The sequence below is a fragment of the Panthera uncia genome, chromosome F1, assembly GCF_023721935.1.
Source record: "Panthera uncia isolate 11264 chromosome F1, Puncia_PCG_1.0, whole genome shotgun sequence".
Classification (NCBI taxonomy): Eukaryota; Metazoa; Chordata; class Mammalia; order Carnivora; family Felidae; genus Panthera; species Panthera uncia.
The window spans coordinates 48,783,856-48,801,699 of NC_064813.1; positions in this window are offsets into that span (position 1 = coordinate 48,783,856).

Below are 17,844 nucleotides of genomic sequence, written 5' to 3' on the forward strand. Positions count from 1 at the left end.
TTTTAGATCTGTGGTTAAGTATAGCTGATTAATTTTCATTTAAATTACTATATTTTTGATCTGCAGAATTCAATTTAATTCTTTTTTTACAGTTTGTATTTTCTGCTGAGTCTGCCTATATGTTGACTCATTGTTAACATAGTTTATTTACTATGATCATATTTGTAATAACTACTTTAAAGTCTTTATTTGCTAAATCAAACACCCAAAACCCCTCATGATCAGTTTCTTTTGAACTTTTTGTCTTGAAACATGGCTCACACTATGCTATTTCTTTCCATGTTTAGTAAGTTTTAGTTAAAAATTGAGTATTTTAGATAACATACTTAAGCAATTCTGGATTTTTGAAAATATTTTTTTCTAAAGGTTGCTTTTTTTTTTAAAGTAACTTGCCTGAACTTAAACTAGAAACTGTTTCTACCATTGTGTTCACGTATTTACTTAACTACATAGATTTTTTTTAAACCTATTGTGATTATTTTTTAGCCTATCTATCTAAAAGTTGCTATCTTCATAGCTAATTAGTCGGCCAATGTTTTGGACAGGGATTGCAATTAAACATCTTAAGCACAGAAGTCTTTTACTGTCACTAATCAGTTTGGGAGCTAGCAAGACCCTCCAAATTGCACCCACCTCGCGATGTTTCCTTGGCTTTCATTCTTCATCATCTTACTTAGGGTCTCATCTGCTCATGGACACCCGTCTGCCAGGAATGTATGGAGAGCTTTGCTCAGTTTCTACCTAGCTGTCTCCTTTCTAGGATCTTCCTTTAAAGGTTCTGTCTAATCCATTGATGGCCACAAACTAGGACTGTAAACTTCAGTTAGCAAGTCCATAGGTTTACTTCATCCTTTTCAAAATGGCCCTACCACTTTTAGCTGGCAAAGCTGTGGACTTCCCATACCCAGCCCAAATGTGGCTTGCTTCCATCTGACAGGAAAGCTGCTTATTTTCATGGCCATCCTCATGCTGGAAAGAAAGCATTCTTAGAAAAGAGCTAGAAAGAGAGAGAGGAATGGTCCCAGACTCAGCATCATTCTTCTCCAAAACTTAACATTATTTTTATGAATCAAATGTTTCTCAATTTGTTGTTTGCCTTGAAAATTGGTCAATGTGCAATGCCACAAAATGATTGTTTTTTAAACTTTGTCCAGTTTTAGACAACTTTTCCAGAAGAAAGTCACCGACCTCTTTATACCACCAGTAATGAAAGCTATTCAGAACTGGCTGCTTTTGTCACTGTTTTAAGTTGACTATTACAGGGTAAAAAAGCCATAAGACTAAAACCAAATACAACTATTTTGTTTCTCCTTGAAACTTTATTAAAAGTCTCTGTGGAGACTTTGTAAAACTATTGAATTGGTTAATCAATTATCTATAGGTTCTTTCTTTTTGACTTCACAAACTGAAAAAAAACAGCTACCAAAGTAGCAGTTTATAAATATATCTAAATAGCTCTTAACTCTGATAACATATCAAATAAATGGTGTGTTATCTATGAATTGAATATTTACATATATCACACTTCTAATCAAAATTATGTTAACCCTAAGTATTTGAATATGGCACAATTACATGCTACAGTTCTAATTAAATAATTGTTATTAAATATGTATAATTCAAAGAAATTATTTCTTTCTCAAAGTGAAAAACTGTTGCAATATAAATTATAAATTGATGTAGCTATACATTATATATTATGCATAATTATCTTTTTTGGTCATGAAAAATAATCCTAAGACTTCAATAGGGAAAATATGAATATTAGTGATCAAATTTACTCACAATGTGTTACATCAAGTGGTGTATAAACAGAAACCCCAAGGAAATGATAGGATATTCAAAGAGGAGAATCAGACTAAACATGAGCTGCCAAGTTCCCAGTAAGTGGCAAAACAAAGTCCCTAAATCAAAGATACTTTTTTAAGTTACCATATTTGGGAGAATCACGACAAAGGAGATTACATTTAATTGGAAGAAGATGTTGAGCAGAGGTAACTCAGAGGCTACAGCTTTGCTCAAGTGAAGGAAGAAGAGCCTTTTATGCTTTTTTTTTTTTTAACGTTTATTTATTTTTGAGACAGAGAGAGACAGAGCATGAACGGGGGAGGGTCAGAGAGAGGGAGACACAGAATCTGAAACAGGCTCCAGGCTCTGAGCTGTCAGCACAGAGCCCGACGCGGGGCTCGAACTCACGGACTGCGAGATCACGACCTGAGCCGAAGTCAGACGCTTAACCGACTGAGCCACCCAGGCGCCCCAAGAAGAGCCTTTTTAAACAGTTTTAATGGAAAGAAGAATATAACTGTGATTCCTGATGGGCTAGAATTCAAGCAAGCTATAATATCCAGCAGGACAAAAAGAAGGAGAACACACATATAAAGCAGAGAAATACTCACAAAATGTAGAACCAGGAGAGCATAGTGCATGTCCCCAATATACCCCTGAGAGAACCCAATGCATGAGGAATTCAGTCACTGTTTTTTTTTTTATTTAAAATTCCAGTTAGTTAACAAACACTGTAATGTTAGTTTCTAGTGTACAATATAGTGATTCAACACTTCCATACGATACCCAGTGAAGTCACTGACTCTTAATTTAGATACATATTCATATGTGTTTTCTTTTTAAAAATCACATCTTAGATTGATGTGTATTGATGAAGATTAACCCATGAATGTTTTAAAAGTTATCTTTTCCCTACGGACATGGATTTTCAGGAATTTTCCGAACTAATTTGCAAAAGTATATATATTTTTTAGTTTATGTTAGCATAGCTATAACAGCTGCAAATAACAGCAACTCAAGAACAAGGATCTAGAAACTCATTAGAAAAAAAAATAGAAGCATCTTTTTATGAATTACCTTAGACAAAAATGTCAGGTCATGCCCAAGTGGTGAAAAAAACCTGTTAACTGGGTCCAAATATCCAACTAGATCACCTATTTATTATTACGCCCCTTCTGGGAGAAAATAAAAGACAATATAAAATGGTAAGAATAATTCTTAAGCAATCACTTACAATTAAGAGTAAACTGTCAGAAGTGTTAAAAATAGTAATTAAGATAGAGGAATTTCAAAGCAGAGGGATAGTCTTAGAAATACAATAGACCACACAGAATAAGACATATGTATGTGTCAAGACTTGAGAGTGGAGGCAGGCAAATCTCTAGAGATGGGAAAGATTTTTAAAATAAATGGTTCTGGGACTATTAGATATTCCTATAAACAGATTTATTGTAGATAACTTCCTCACAAAAATTATATATCAATTTTAGATAATAAAATACTCAAATGTGAAAGGCAACATTATATAACTTGTTAAAATATCTATAGAAATATCTATAGGACCTTGAGGTAGGCAGACTTCTCAAAAACTTCTGGAAAACTACATACAAGAAAGAACAGACTTATAAACTACAGTAGAAATACATTTGTTTTTCTAAGAAAAGAATACCATAAAAAATAAATAAATAAAACAGGGGCACCTGGGTAGCTCAGTTGCTTAAGTGCCAGATTTCGGCTCAGGTCATGATCTCACAGTTCATGGGTTTGAGTCCCCCTGTCGGGCTCTGTGCTGAAAGCTCAGAGCCTGGAGCCTGCTTCAGATTCTGTGTCTCCCTCTCTCTCTGCCCATCCCCCAATGGCATTCTGTTTCTTGGTCTCTCAGAGGTAAATAAACGTTAAAAATTTTTTTGAAAAAGAAAAAGAGGATAATATCAATACATTAATAAATTGAAAGTCACTGATATATTCATTGTTTCCTTTTCTTTTCCTAAGATAGAACTACCATTAGTTTTGGATTTTGCTTTATTATTTCACTTTTCTTTTCCATTGTGATATATACATATATATGTATATTAAAATATATATTATATATTATATGTATACATGTATTACCTATTATCATATGTAATATATATTTTAATATAAATATATAATGTATAATTTTTCTAGAAATCATAATTTCAATTTAATTATTTTCATTACCTTATATATTTTGTCTTTGTCACCTACTACTTCAGAGAATTATGATTGTGGGATGTATTCATGCCTACATGTGCATTTGTACAGTGCATTTATGCTGTATAGCATTCCATTTTCTAATATTCCACATTTATTTGTCAATTCTGTTATTGATGGACATATGGACTTTTTCAGTATTTTGATATTACAAACCAGTGGCTATGAATTTTCTGGTATGTGCTACACATATACAGAATTTTCTCTGTTATAGACTTATCTGGCATTGTCAGAGTGTGGGGTACACATATAATATATAATTTATGTAGTATGTATATATACATGAACCATGAGATCATGACCTGAGCCAAAGTCTGACACTTAATGACTGAGCCACCCAGGTGTACCAATATTTTCCTAACTCTTAAGGTTAGTATGTGATTGTGTTTATTGTTGAACTATTTTCCACATATTATTTTATTGAGAACATTTATGGCAACATACATGAATAGGGAGGATAAAATGAGAAATTAAAGAAATGATTTGATGGATTTAATTTTTACAACAATAAATCTAAAATATCTTGGGGTAGGGACATCTGGGGGGCTCAGTTGGCTAAACATTCAACTGGTGCTGTCAGTACAGAGCCTGCTTGGCATTTTTTCTCTCCCCCTCTCTCTGACCCTTCCTGACTTGTGCACTTTAAAAATAAATAAATAAATAAATAAATAAATAAAATATCTTGGGGTATTCAATTGTTCTATACAAAACCACGTGTCTACTTCACTCTGAGAAACATTGGCCGATGTTTTTTTCCTTTCCAGCATTTAGCATCCTTCACCTCCCAGACAAGATAGGGCTCTATTTTACCTTTAGGCTGGCACCATAACTCTTTTGACCACATCTTGGGGTTACCTGTACTGTTTGGTACTCTTTTACCACAGTGGCTAGCAAAGCCTCTGACTTGGATGCCTCCATACACCTTGATTCTTTGCTTCTTTGTAAGTCTAATATTGATCTTTTGCTATGGTTAGACTCCTCAGTTTCTAGAACTTTTCATTGCCAAGGGCTACATAATTTCGTGAGATACTATTTAATTGTGCTGAGGAGACATCCTGATTTTGTATGTTGCCTCTTGGGACTGTGGAAAGGGTGCCTTGCCTGGCATAGAGATTTATAATTCTTTATCTTCTTATAATTTTTTTCATTAGTGCTTTATTTATTTTTCTCCCAATTACACAAACCATTATTCTTTTTTTTTTTTTTTTTTTTATTTATTTTTGGGACAGAGAGAGACAGAGCATGAACGGGGGAGGGTCAGAGAGAGGGAGACACAGAATCGGAAACAGGCTCCAGGCTCCGAGCCATCAGCCCAGAGCCTGACGCGGGGCTCGAACCCACGGACCGCGAGATCGTGACCTGGCTGAAGTCGGACGCTTAACCGACTGCGCCACCCAGGCGCCCCAACACAAACCATTATTAAATGTTGCCTATTGTCCCTGCCAATTTCATCCTTATTTAATTGCTTCTCTTTTGTTGCTCACTTGCTGTGGTAGTGACAAATCATTGGTATATTTTAATTGTTAAGATAATTTCCAAAGAAATTATCTCTAAATAAACCATTTCATAGAGACAGGCTTAAAATGCTTTTGAATTGTTAACTATACAATCAGTGCTTTGTATTGCCCCAGAAATTTCTTTAAAAAGCAAAATGTGTACTGTGTTCTTTTCTAACTCCTGCAGTTACAAGACACAATTTTGCATTTAATTTTTGCTGAACCAAACTATTTTCACATTGTTTAAAGTATATTAGTTTTGTGTTTCAAAATGGGCCATAAGTTGCTTGGGGACAGAGAAAACATCCAATTTTTGTAACAATTTCTAATAACCACCTACCACCTCAATATCTAATACTGAACTAGATTGTCTCGCTCAGTTAAAAAAAATGTTAATTATGTCTTCGATTAATTCCTATACTAAGAATACATTGATATATAACAGATTCCTCATATTTTTCAAATTGCAATTTCGTGGGCTTTCATTCTTTTTCCCTGAAAACAAAAATGAACTTTGGAACGAGTCTGATGAGTTTCAGAGACCAATATTTATGGTTTCCAAACATCTATTCTCTTTTTCAAAGTGATGGGGTTACACTAACTTTATATCAAGGAAACACTATCAATTAACTGGAACTTTCTAAGAGGCCAAGAGTCTTAGTAAATTGTAGTTTCTTTGAAACCTGAAACCTATAAATATCTACCGACCACTGCCATCTAGCAAGATTGTCCCTGCTTATTCCTCACCAAAGAAAGATCCTGTTTTTCAAGATCTTCTCTAATAAATAGCTGTTAGATAGTGATGTTTTACCGCTGCTGCTCACCCCTGGGTTGTCTCTACATGCAAAAGGTGAAAGGAAGTACAAACTAAGGTTACACTCCTTAATTATAATTAGACACAAACAGAACAGCAATAACCATTTTGCTTCCAATTCCTATAGACTCTAAAGTAAAGGTCATCCAAATTTTAGTAATCAATCTCTAACAAATTTACATAGTATGGCTTCTACTGTATTTAGACAGATAACATGCCTTGTTAAGCCCGATTATTATGGAAAGATCCTTACCTGTATTACCCTTCTCTGAAGATAAGTTTCTATATGTAATCAACAATCTCTTGGAACTATGTAAAGAAGACGATAGAATTTCCTGAAAATTACTAACTCCGCTACACACAAAAAAACCTTTTCTTCATTTCTATTCTCAACTACAGAATTCAGCATAATATGGAAAAGTATTACTATCAGCCACACGAACAGCTGTAAAGTGTTTCAAAGGACAATGCTAGTGCTCCACCCAGATCCTTTCCAATCCCCTTTACATTTTGGGGCATATCCTCCTCAGTTTTTGTGTGCTTTTGCTTCCAATGGCTAATAACTGCATATTTTCAGAGCCCTGTTCTTGGTTTACAAAGTGCCTAGGAATTTTAGCTACCCTGAGGCAGTCTTTTATAAATGACTCCTTTACAGTTTAGAATTCCTCTGCAAGAGAAGGAGATTTGGCTGGAAATCAAACATTGTGTGGCTTTCTCTCCTTTCTTGCCCAGCTTTCCCTACAACCTCACCAGTTTTTCCTGGGAGCACTCCTTTGTATATCACATGCACAGTCATCTGCTTCTCTGAGTTTGTTTGTTGATAAATTTAAAGAAGCAGACATTGATAATCACTTATATGATTTATATGTACTAGATGTTGCCTAAACTTCAATCCAACCTCACCTAGAGTCTGTGGATCACCCAAAACCAGGGACTTCAAGGGCATGGTGTAGAGTTTTCAGATAAATTTCACCTTTTCCTGTAAACCTGGCTTTGCCTGTATTCACATGCTGGGTGTCTGCTTCTCACTTCAGATAACTTCATTACTTAATTATAGAGAGTCTTGGATCTCTGCTTATCTAATTTCTTCAAGTATTGTCTTTGAGTACAGAGTCTGTTTCATGCAAGTCTTTTTTCTCCCACTGTAATACACCAAGCGTTTCCTGCCTGCTTATAGATTGCAATGTTCTACCACATTATAGTTATACCACATTATAGTTCTTTAAGTCTCTAACTAGAACATCCCAAGTCTCTGCTTTCCCCCTCTTTTAAACTCCTCTCTACTACTTTTAGTTTGCTTTCTGATTATCAGTGTAGAGCAGTTGTAAATCTTTTTTTGAATAAAACTATTCTCTGTATGTAGTCATGACAGAAAAGAGTTTTCTTTAACATTTGGAGCTGTATCATTTCCCTTAAACATCTTCCTGGCACCCTCCTCTCATGAACATTTATTGCTGAAGACCATCGTGTTTAATATTTGAGGAACAATGATTTTGTACTCTCACACTTTTATAAGAATTCTTGAAAAACATCTGTTCTCATATAATAATGATCTTTGTAAAAAGAAGATCATCAAAATTAGTTTTTATTCAGGTGCAGCTCTAAATCCTTTTTTGGAACAAAATCTGTATAGTCTGTATAAGAAAGGGATTATAATCATGTAGAAAGGGATTATAGTGATGTGTTTGCCTTACAAATTTGAATGCAGCTTGACTCATTTCTATCTCATATCCCTAAGATCACTGCAAGAAATTCAACTTCTTCATATTAGGTTATTGACTGTGTGATGTTGTTGTTGAAGTTCTGAATTAACTAGTGTTTCCACAAGACCTTTTTAATCTGAATTCTAACTTAACTCTCTTTTCTGTCTTCTTATTCCCTCACTCAGAATTTCATTATCATGAAATTCTCCTCTGTTAAATCCATAGCACATGGCAAAAATTATAAACAAGTATTAGGGAAATAAAGATTTAGATTGGTATGTATTACCAAGTCTAAGATGATCAGAAATCAAAATATGTCTTCATTTTTACTATGTGTAGTCTAGTCAGGAACACACTGAAATTGAGGTGTTTGTGGCTTTACCACAGTTGTATGGAATTGACTCAAATATATAATTTAACAGAAGATGGGCTCTGGAGATTAGATGCTTAAAGGAAAAAAAAATCCAGAATAAAAAATTTATAAGACAAAGTTCAAAAATTAGACATATATATTTAAAGATTTCTTTAGCTCTTTCTGCTAGAGAGAAATATAAATCTCAATGAGTTTTCAGTAATTTATTTACATGTAAACTTATGATTGTTTACATCAAATAACTCAATAGGTAGCATATGATATTTTTAAAAAGTAGAACCACTAAAATAACTATAAAACAATGTGTTCATGTAATAATGATGGGGATTGATGTATCAGAGAGTAAGATAAATTAACTAATGTTTCCAACACTGCAGTGATATGATTTGTTACTCAAAACTCTATTTAGATTCCAGGTTTATTTAATTAAAACATTTTAGAAACATTAAGATATTTTTTTTTCCCCTGATGGTCAAGATAGAACACATCTAAAGATTGCTTTTATATGACACATAATAGAATTTTTACATAAACTTCAACAAAATTCTCCAAATAAACTAAGTATTAGACTCTAAGAGAAAAATAAGTCAAATTTCAAAGTTCTCCAGTGTCCCTTACTTCTACCCAACACACACACACTTATATACACATACCCACACCCACATCCCCATGCGCACATTGAAGTTGAAATATATTTCCTGTTTTCCATGTCTAATATCAAGAACTTTAAAATCAGACTACAGTTTAGAAAATCATATTTTAAATATTAAAGTACAGAGGCACCTCGGTGGCTTGGTCTGTTAAGCATCCAACTTCAGCTCAGGTCCTGTCCTCATGGTCCATGAGTTCGAGCCCCACGATGGGCTCTGTGCTTACAGCTCAGAGCCTGGAGCTTGCCTTGGATTCTGCATCTCCCTCTCTCTCTGCCCCTGCTCTGCTCTCTCTCTCCCTCTCTCTCTCAAAAAAAAAATAATAAATATTTTTTAAAAAATAATAATAATAAATCATAGTCTGTACAACTTCTAAACAGAAGAGGAATATCTGGCTCTTATCTTTAAGTTGCCAAACAGACTACAAGACATAAATCAATTAAAAACAATTATTAAACTGAACAGACTGTATAAATTATTGTCATCAAGAGGTGGAAATTCTTTTTTTGACCTTTCTTTCCTATTTATTTCCATTTCTTAAAAATACATACATAATGTATTTTTCAATAAATGTCTCTAATTGAAAATGAAATTACTTGTTCTAGAGACTCTTACACTATCACAACAAAGTTATTTAAATACCATAAAGGGGATTAAAATTGAAACCCGTGAAATAAGTTTCAGTCCCACAGAACAGAATGTAATAGCTTTGATATTTACAGAGCTCCCACAATGCCTTAGGTGTGCAAATACCATTAATACAGTGTGGAGGGACTTTTCTTATTTATGTTTTTTCTACTCATTTATTAGAGACCTATATTATAATATCTTATATTTTAATAATATGAATAATCCCAAAAACTGGAATAGAAGCAACACCTTATCAAATATTTTCTGATTGTTCACTCAGTTAAAGACACCAAGATATAAAATAGTATAAGTAAAACACCTGTCCTGAGTTAAGAAACAAATAGGCAGATTCATATGTCAATGAGATTTATAAAAAAGACCTAACTTTCGGGGCGCCTGGGTGGCGCAGTCGGTTGGGCGTCCGACTTCAGCCAGGTCACGATCTCGCGGTCCGTGAGTTCGAGCCCTGCGTCAGGCTCTGGGCTGATGGCTCGGAGCCTGGAGCCTGTTTCCGACTCTGTGTCTCCCTCTCTCTCTGCCCCTCCCCCGTTCATGCTCTGTCTCTCTCTGTCCCAAAAATAAATAAAAAACGTTGGAAAAAAAAAAAATTAAAAAAAAAAAAAAAAAAAAAGACCTAACTTTCTAATCTTGCAAGAGGGTTGACATTGTCCTTTAAGAAATAAGTTGAAAATGTCTATACCTTTTCATGGAAGAAACCAAAAAAATATTTTTGTCAGGTGAAGGAAGCAGTTGGAGGTAATGGAATTGTGGGCAGAAAGAGTGTGGGCAATTGTCAAGTGGAGGGAAATGTCAACAAATACCATGAGTCCAATGTAGCCAGAACTTAGGATAGAGGGAGGTAGGATGAAATGTATATACAACACAGAAAGCAATTCAAAGTTCTTCAGAAGAACAATGGCACCACTAGTACAATACTTTGATATTTTGATGTCTTCATCTCCTCTCATCCACACTAATTTACACAATAGACAGTTGCAGTGGTAGGAAGCAAGGAGTGGATAGAACACAAAAACAAGTAAAAACATATTCAAAATTTTCTAGAAAAATAATGCATTCAATGGGAATAACTGCAGTCGTGGAAAGAAACGTATATGTTAGAAACAGTTTGATACTATACTTAATAGGAATTTATCATGGATTGGGCAAGGTAGAAACTTATGAAAATATGAATAGGCTCATAGGGTGGCATTAAATATAGGGAGAATAACATTAAAGATCTTCATTGCAGAAAAAGTTGAGAAAAGCAGGCTTATTAAATGTTGCTTCTATTTTAGATACTATTTATCTAGAATAGCTCCTAGATATCGATTAATATATACACAATGAAAGATTAGAAGTGTGGGGAAAATTGTAAAAGAGAAAGTAAGCAAGGTGAGTTAGGATGGCAGAGATGTAGTCGGGGACCTTAAAGTTGCCTCATCCTTTGAACACTACTAGATAAACATCAAATAATTTTGAACACCCAAGAAATCGATGTGAGGACTGAGAGAGTAAAACTGCACAACTAGAGGTAGAAACAATGGCCGCATCATGGAAGACAGGAGTTGCAGAGAGTTGATCTGGGGGAGAAAAGAACTGCACTGTGAAGGTTAGTCCTGATCATGGACAGAGGAGTATGAAAGAAAGAGAGAGACAGAATGAAAGATGTGCAGGGGATTACACAAGAGAATGTCTTCCCCAGCACCACTGACTGGGAAAAGGAGAAGGGCTGACTACCACAAGTTATTATAATCAGCAGAGTGCAAAGTCTGAAGTTTTGGAAGCCTGCACCATCTCCAGAGTAGTGCTTAGTGGTGCTCCTGTGGGAAGGAGGGTGGAGACCTGGGGGCAGGCAGTGTGCTCTGAGGATCTTCTGGGTTGCATGGCAGGAAACAGATCTTGTAGTGCAATTCAGAGTGGCAGAATGGTTTCTCCGAGGACAAAAAACAAAACAAAACAAAAAAACCCTGAAGTGCCAACGTGCTACCCTGTTCCCTAGCATAGGAACAAAGACACTAGCTGAGGGCAGCAAACTTTGGTGCAGGCTTGATTTCTGTAGCGCTTTACCATAAAATATGAACCACTGTGATGTTGTTTGGAACAAACCAGGAAATGGCAAAAGCATGGTTAGACCCTCCCCCAGAAGATCAGAGCAGGTCCTCATTGCACAGATCCCTAAAATTTGTAGTTTGGAGCTTTAAAACCCAGCCCTGTGCCTGAAAAAAAAACAGAAGTACTGTGTTGTCCGGCATGCGGGCAGCTTAGACACAGTCAGTGTAAAGACAGGGATCTGGCAGAAACTAGTGACACAAAAGAGGTGATTGCTTGCTCTTCTGTAAGGGCTTCCTGGAAAGTGAATGTATGTGAACTCCCTACTCCTGGAAGGAGAGAACTGAGCTATGCCATTTCTCTGCCCCTCCCCCCTCTGCCCACGTCATCAGAACTGACCAACTTCAGTGAGCAAAACAATGCGCCCAGTGGAGGCCAGAGTCCTTCACTAAGCTCTATCCCATGCACCCTGCAGGTGCATCTCTAATAGGGCAAGTGAGTCTGAGAATCAGCACAGCGGGCTCTACCCCCAGACCCCAGAAGACCAGCACAGACCCCTTGCATGCACCACATCGACTGATAATAGAGTGCTGCAAAGCTTCAGCTCCAGAGGAAATAGGATCTAGCTTCCTTTTATTATTTTTTAGGCCTCTTCTTAATATAGCCATTACTCTCAGGAATAGGAATACTCAGGCTTTCCCAACAATCACACACGCACAAAAAAACATTGACCTTCACAAAATGGCAAGACAGAGGAATTCACTCCAAAAGGGGGGGGGGGGGAGGAAGAAATCACAATTAGGGATTTAATAATACAGATGAAAGTAAGATGTCTGAACCAGAATTTAAAACAATAATCATAGGGGGTACCTGGGTGGCTCAGTCAGTTGAGCCTCCGACTTTGGCTAAGGTCATGATCTCGCGGTCTGTAACCACGAGCCCTGTAAGTTCCGCGGTCTGTAAGTTGGAGCCCTGCCTCGGGCTCTGTGCTGACAGCTCAGAGCCTGGAGCCTGCTTCCAATTCTGTGTTGCCCTCTCTCTCTGCTCCTCCCCCGGTCATGCTCTCTCTCTCTCTCTCTCTCTGTCAAAAATAAATAAACGTTTAAAAAAAATAAAATAAATAAAACAATAATCATAGGGAACCAAACTGAACATGTTGGCAGCTATACTTGAGGAAGGTGTTAGGCCAATAGTCTCCCAGTCTGACAAACTGGATCATTAATTCAATATCACATTATCATTTTTCTTCATAAAACAAATACATGGGGACAGACTCTATTCTGTGGGGTTTAATCACAATAAGCAACAAAAACCACAGGGCACAGATCCTAATTAGCTGGGCCTTCAACCACGAACTCATTGTATGCACATGTCACTTCCATTATCATTAGTATGAATAAAACAACTCTAACTTATACTACACATTTGGAAGTAGTTGGATGTCAGTGTTTGTGATTAGATATGTTGTAAAAATTACATTGTTTTATTAACAAATGTGCTTATACATATCAACATGTTTTAGAATTTAATGTCCTCCTCCTTAACAAAATAAATCATTGTTTCCTGAAAAAAAAATCATAAGGGTACTAGCTGGGCTTAAGAAAAGCATGGAAGAATCTAGAGAATTCTTTCCTACAGAGAAAAAAGAATTAAAAATTGTTAGGCCAAAATAAAAAATTCTGTAACCTAGATGCAAGACCAAATGCATACAATGACAATTAAGGTGGATGAAGCAGAGGAAAGAATCAGTGATACAAAAGATAAAACTATGGAAAACATGGAAACTGAAAAAAAAAAAGAGGGAAACAAAGGTATTGGATCATGAATGTAGATTTAGGGAAATCAGCAGCTCTTTAAAGTGTAATAACATTTGTACCATAGGCATCCCAGAAGAAAAAAAGAAGGAAAAGGGGGCAGAAGTTTTATTTCAGCAAATTGTAGCTGAAAATTTACCTAATCTGGGGAACAAAACAGACATCAAAATCCAAGAAGCACAGAGAACTCACATTAAATTCAACAAAAGCTAGCCATCACCAAGACATATCATAGTCAAATTCACAAAATACATAGACAAGGAAAGAATCCTGAAAGCACCAAGGGAACACAGTCCTTACCTACAAAGGAAGACAGCTGAGGATCACAGCACATCTGTCTATAGAAACTTGGTAGACCAAAAGGGAATGGCAGGATATATCCAATGTGCTGGGTGGGAAAAAATCTGCAGCCAAGTATACTTTATCCAGAAAGGCTGTCATTCCTAATAGAAGGAGAGATAAAATTTTCTCAGACAAACAAAAACTAAAGGAGTTTGTGACTACTAAACCAGCCCTGCAGGAAATATTAAAGGGGACTCTTTGGGGAAAAAAAGACCAAAAGCAACAAAGACTAAGAGGAAGAGATAAAATCACAAGAAATACTAACTTTACAGGTAACACAATGGCACTAAATTCATATCAATCAATAATAACTCTGAATGTAAATAAACTAAATGCTTCAATCAAAAGACATAGAAGTGTCAGAATGGATTTAAAAAAATCCATCTCTATGCTGCCTACGAAAGACTCATTCTAGACATAGAGACATCTGTACATTGAAACTAAGGGGATGGAAAATCATCAATCATGCTTATGGGCACCAAAAAAAAAAAAATGCCAGCATAACCACACTTATATGTCACAAACTAGATTTTAAAGCAAAGGCTATAACAAGAGATGAAAAAAGAGCATTATATCATGATTGAGGGGTTTATCCATCAAGATCTAAAAATTGTAAATATTCATGCACCCAAATTGAAACACCCAAATATGTAAATCAATTAATAACAAACATAAAGAAACTCATTGATAATAATACAATAATATTAGGGGATTTTAATACCCCACTTACAACAATGGACAGATCATCTAAACAGAAAATCAGGAAGGAAACAAATGACTTTGAATGACACACTGGACCAGATGAACTTAATAGATATATTCAGAATATTTCATCTAAAATCAGTGGAACACATTCTTATGGAGAGCACATGGAACATTCTTCAGAACAGATCTTATATGGGTCACAAATCAGCCCTCAACAAATACAAAAATGTCAATATCATACCATGCATATTTTTCAGACCATGCTATGAAACTTGAAGCCAACCATGAGAAAAATTTGGAAAGCCATCAAATACATGGAGATTAAAAAAACATCTTACTAAAGAATGAATTGGTTAACATGAAAATTAAATAATAAATTAAAAAACACATGGAAACAAATGAAAATGAAAACACAATGGTTAAAAACCTTTGAGATGCAGCAAAGGAGGTCCTAAGAGGGAAATATATTGCAATACAGGTCTACCTCAAGAAGGAAGAAAAGTCTTAAATACACAACCTAACCTTATACCTAAAAGAGCTAGAAAAGGAACAGCAAATAATGCCTAGAACCAGCAAAAGAAGGAAAATAATAAAGATTAGAGCAGAAATAAATGGTATAGAAACCAAAAAGCCAGTAGAACAGATCAACAAAACTAAGAACTGTTTTTTTAAAGAATTAATAAAATTGATAAACCCCTATCCAGACTTCCGAGAGAGAGAGAGAGAGAGAGAGAGAGAGAGAGAACGGGCCCAAAGAAATAAAATATTTGCAAATGACATATCTGACAAAGTGTTAGTATCCAAAATATATAAAGAATTTAGAAATATCAACACCCAAAAAACAAACAATCCAATTAAAAATGAGAAGACATGAATAGACATTTTTCCAAAGAAATACATACAGATGGCCAACAGGCACATGAAAAGATGCTCAACATCACTCATCATCAGAAATACAAAGCAAAACCACAATGAGATACCACCTCACACCTGTCAGAATGGCTAAAATTAAGAACACAAGAAGCAACAGATGTTGGCAAGGATGCAGAGAAAGGGGAACCCTCTTAAACTATTCTTGGGAATGCAAATGCAGTCACCCTGGAAAACTGTGGAGGTTCCTTAAAAAGCTAAAGATAGAACCACCCTATGATCTGGCAGTTGCACTACTAAGTATTTACCCAAAGGATATAAAAATGCTGATTTGAAGGGGTCCATGCACCCTGATGCTTATAACAGCATTACCAACAATGGCCAAATTATGGAAAGAGCCCACGTGTCCATGGACCGATGAATAGATAAAGAAATATGGTATGTATATACAACAGAATGTTGCTCAGCCATCAAAAAGAATGAAATCTTGCCATTTGCAATACGTGGATAGAACTAGAGTGTATTATGCTAAGCAAAATAAGTCAGTCAGAGAGAGATAAATACCATATGATTTCATTTATATGGAATTTAGGAAACAAAACAGATGAACATATATGAAGGGGAAAAAACAGAAGAGACTCTCAAGTATAGAAAACAAACTGAGGCTTGATGGATGGAGGTGGCAGATGGGCTAAATGGATGATGGGTATTAATCAGGACACTTTTTATGATGAGTCCTGGTGTTATACGTAAGTGATGAATTACTAAATTCTACTCCTGAAATAAATTTATACTATATGTTAGATAACTAGAATTTAAATTAAAAAAATGGAAAATAAATGTCTTAAATTTTTAAAAAAATAAAAATTTCTTGCTAAATGATACTTTTACCGAAAATAATAACAATTTCTTACAACTTAGGTGTTCTTACACAATCTTTCATTCAAATGATACTTCCAGGAGCAGTCTAATTAACAAACTACAGAACAAATTGATAACAACTATGAATATTAACACAGGTTGCAATGTTGTGTAGGAAAAATAAACACAGAATTCTTTCCAAAAAAAAAAAAAAAAGAAAAGAAAAATAAAGTAAAGGAAAATACATTTAAAATTATTGAACAAATAATATATCAGTAACAATTCTAGATGCTTCCATATACATAATCTCATTTATTCTCAAGCAGCCATGTGAGATAAGTATCACAACTTATTTTTAATGTTGAGAAGCTCTAAACTCAAAGTAATACTTGATTTTTGTCTAAAGTGCCAGAAACCGTAGCTTGTGAAATCAACCCTTCAACCAATTTCCATTTCCGGTATACTGATGATGTGAAATATGTAGATTTTTGAGTCATTTACTAAAGAGACAAAAATCAAACTCTTGATAGTAAACGAAGTCACTTTCAAGTAGGTAAAAGAGTAATATAATGTAATAAGTAATAATAAGTAATAAAAAATGATATGTATTGGGATGCCTGAATGGCTCAGTGGGTTGAGCATCTGACTTCAGCTCAGGTCATGGTCTCACAGTTCATGAGTTTGAGCCCTGCGTTGGGCTGTCTGTTGTCAGCACAGAGCCAGCTTCAGATCCTCTCTCCTCCTCTCTCTCTGCACCTCCCCCACTCATACTGTCTGTCTCTCAAAAGTAAATAAGCATTAAAAAAAGGAATAAGTATTTAAAAAACTGTCATAATGTCTGAAGAAACAGGTTCTAGGATGGATCTTCAGAATTGGCAGAAAAACACAGAACAATTGAAAGGAGAGCTACAGCATCAGAAGACAACACTAGATGTGTTAATGCAAAATCACACCTGCATCTCAGACATTAAAAGATGTTTCTACCCTCATGTCACCACACAACTGCCGCTCAACATCCAATGAGCTGAAGGATTGACATTGAAATGACACCACTGATAGTCATTCTATGTCTATCTATCTCATTCTATGTCTATAAGCAAGAGGATGTTTTGCTTATAAATGTAGGAAGGGAGAAAAATAAAGAAAAAAGAAGTAACAAAAGCAAAAAATGGAAAGAGACATATAAATTATGTAAAAAAAATCCCTACCCCTCACCTGTCTTCGAAGGGTTATATAAGTGCATCCAAGTGACAGAAACTTAATCATCATCCAGATTTCTAGCTCTGAAGTAATCTGAAAAACCTCTCCAAATAGAAGGATGAAAGAGATATTTAGAAAGTTAATCAGTGATATTTCCTCAAAAAGAGAAAAAGGATGAGTACAGCCATGCTTTATTTAAAACATAGTAGGAGAAAGAGATACCAGTATAAATGATAAAAGACAGACAGCATTAAAGAATGAATGTTAAATAGCCAAATTATGGAAAGAGCCTAAATGTCCATCAACTGATGAAT